Here is a 3,335-nt window from a genome sequence, read left to right on the forward strand (position 1 = left end):
ACACTGCGTGATTGTCCCTCGCGTGAACGAGCTCCAACTTTTGTCTGTGATCTGTTTTTTAAAGATGTTGAATGAATGAATAATCTCTATTTGTGTGAGTTCAGGTGCTTTTTAGATTAAATGAAGTTTCTATAATGGTCAAATTCAGTTTTTTAAATTGTCAAATTACTTTAGATTAACCTCAAGCCTTCAATTGGCTAGTGACATTATAGAACGTTCTCAATTGCTAATGCATAAACTCTACAGGTCTAGGGGAGAATCAAAGGTAATCAATTAAGCTAAAAGGGGAGGAGCCACCTTAATTCAAAAATGTACAAAATGGCCAAGCCAAGCACTGGTGTGTGTTGTGGCATTTGTGTTAATGTTTGTTAGAATGGAGCTTCTGCAAGGTGTGTTAGTGGTGGTTGTGCTTGTTGCATTTGATTTGTCTGATGCATGGGGAAGTTTGAGGTACAGTCAAAGTCCAAGAAGCATGAGGCCAAAATCAGATCCAACTTCCAAAAGTCCTGCCCATTCTCCTCTAGGGGTCTGGAACCCTTTGCAAGTGGCTTCTCAGTTTCAGAGTCCTTTGAGTCCAGTCTCCACAAGCCTTTCACGGGATCCTTTTGGTCTTCAGGAGAAGCAGCTGTTGCAGGGTCCAGTGAAGCCTTTGGATTGGAAGTATCCCATTGTTCCTGTGGTCCAGTGCGAGTTGGCGGTGAACTTCCAGTTGAGGCAACCTGTGACTCCCAGCAGTGTAGCGGTTCAATGTAATGAGAACCGGGTACTTGTAGAGGTCCAGCAGGACTTGTTCAGCAATGGTCAGTTGATCCAGCCAACTGGTCTGTCTCTAGGTGGATGTCCTGTTGTTGGTCAGGACAAGAACTTTTAATCCTAATGGGGGGTTTGTGGCAGATGATAGCCAAAATCTCTTTTTAGGAAAGTCTGTTCACTTTTTGCAGCATCAGCAATGCCAGGACAGCTGAGACAGTCCTGTTTGAATGTGTAACCCTGATATCTCAAACTGTTTGCCTTTTTTAAACCACTCTCCAAACCAAAAATCTGACCTGAACTATCCCATAAATGGTATGAATGGTGCTTAAACAAGAATGACTAGTGTTAAAGCTAGTTTTTAACCTGGAACAGCACATTTAATCCGGAGTCTGAGACCTGCACTTCAATGGGAACACCAAAGCTTCTAAAGGCAGTGTTTTTTACCAATTGGCTCTTATTTAGGAGTTGCCCCATATTACACAATGCACTTCTCCCATTGGTAGTAATAAGAGTGCACTGTCTTTGGGATGACCTTCATGGTAACCACAATCTCTTACAGATGACCGAGGATGAGCTTGTCTACACCTTCTCTCTCACCTACACCCCTGAGGCACTTGCTGGTACTCCAATTACCCGGGCCGATGATGCAGTTGTTGGTATTCAATGCCATTATCAAAGGTAAGCAGTCTTTTGACTTTCTGCATGCTGCTTGTGCAGCTTTGAGACTATTTTAATGGGTACCTTCATGAACCGCAGGCTTCAAAATGTAAGCAGTAATGCCTTGAGGCCAACATGGGTCCCTTATGCCTCAAAGGAGGTTGGTGAAGAAGTCTTGCTGTTCTCCCTGAAGCTCATGGTGGGTTGGTACATGTTTATATTTAACCTTGTGATTTTTGTGGCAGTGCCTAAAATGTTCCCTTTTTTGTAGATGATTGGTCCTATCAGAGGCCTTTAAACTCTTACTATCTGGGTGGCATTATTAACCTCGAGGCATCTGTGAAGGTGTACAATCACGTACCTCTGCGTGTGTTTGTGGACAGCTGTGTGGCCACTCAAGGACCTGATGTGAACTCCCTTCCAAGATATTCCTTCATTGAGAATCATGGGTAAGGTCATGGAACTTCATGCTATAGGACTCCTTTTGTAACACTTTGTCACAGAGTTATGGGTAAGGTCTAGTTGCATTGTATCTTATACATATTCTCTTTATTCTTTTAATTGCTTTTCCTGTTTTTTTTTTTTTTGTGTATTTTTATATCTTTATCTTCTGACTTATTTAAAATGCATTAAAATCGCTGTCTGGTTGAAAGAGCTGGGAGAATTAGGACGAAAGCCTATGTGATTAGGTTAAAATTTGGTAAACTTGGATAAGTGGAAAAACCATATGGAAATTTGAACTGCGTTGCATAGATGTCTCCGGAAGAGAGATTTAGGGCTGTGGTGCAGTATAAGGTGTCTTGGCAAAAGGGGAGATTGAAACTTTATCAGTATGAAGTGCCTTAACTGGTAGCAGTCCAGTCGTGTGAGGAAGATCTGTGTAGATTCACTCTGATGGACCACAAAAAAAAACTCCCTAAGACTTCCTAGCTCTTCCATCCAGATGGCAAAACCGTTTTTACTGTTATTTCTATTCCTTGCTCTATTTATATAAAGCACTTTGACTTACCATTGTGTATGACATGTGCTATACAAATTGCCTTGCCTTGATGCTATAGTTGAGACCGTTCTTTGTAACCACTTCTCAGGTGCTTTGTGGATGCCAAGGCTACAGCTTCCAGCTCCCGCTTCATGCCTCGGTCCCAGGAGGACAAGATCCAGTTCCAGCTGGAGGCGTTTATGTTCCAGGAGAGCTCCAGTCCTTCTGTATGTACTTGGAATATGAGTGAGACTGACTTCTCTTCACACATAATGTATACATTTTGACTTCTGTAATCCCTTGCAGTTCTACATAACCTGTATTCTGAAGGCAACTATTGCTTCTGTACCAAGTGATGCTCAGAGCAAATCCTGTTCCTTCGCCAATGGGTAGGTTTCTTTTTTTTTTTTTTCTTTTGGACCAAGTCTTTGACTTCAAAGATGAGTCTGCTCATGCTGGAGTTGCTGTGTATCTTAACACAGGTGGTTTGCTGCTGATGGAAACAACCAAGTTTGTGGTTGCTGTGACTCTACATGTGGTCCTGCTGGTGAACTTGCCACTTCTCCCTATGGAGGTTGGTAGCTTTTGTGCTTCCTAAGGTTGCTCTTGACTTTCAAGTGCTTTAATTTTTTTTTTTTTTTTTTTTTTTTTTTTTTTCTCTCCAGGTGTTCAGTGGGAAGGCAAGGCATCACTTGGTCCTGTAATGGTTCAAGAGCGAAAGGCTGTTTCTCAATAAATCTGACATCATTGATCCTTGCATGTATCTTGTCATTTTTGCTTCATGTCTGGGTGACAATTGCACTAGTCCCCCTTTCATATTCCTGTGCTCTCAAAGAGCCTATGCCTATCCTTTTATAAAAGGGAAATAGTAATCTTCCACTGAAGCTTGATCACATCGATCCCTAGTGATTGTACAAAACACGTTTTGTTCTGATCTGTACTCAAA

General features: G+C 41.9%; 1 pseudogene; it reads left to right on the plus strand.

Moving 5' to 3' along the window:
* The first annotated feature begins 373 nt into the window (after window positions 1-373).
* On the plus strand, window positions 374-3,125 carry LOC137006757 (zona pellucida sperm-binding protein 3-like; annotated as a pseudogene).
* Window positions 3,126-3,335: the final 210 nt, after the last annotated feature.

Source organism: Chanodichthys erythropterus, chromosome 18, assembly GCF_024489055.1.
Source record: "Chanodichthys erythropterus isolate Z2021 chromosome 18, ASM2448905v1, whole genome shotgun sequence".
Lineage (NCBI taxonomy): Eukaryota > Metazoa > Chordata > Actinopteri > Cypriniformes > Xenocyprididae > Chanodichthys > Chanodichthys erythropterus.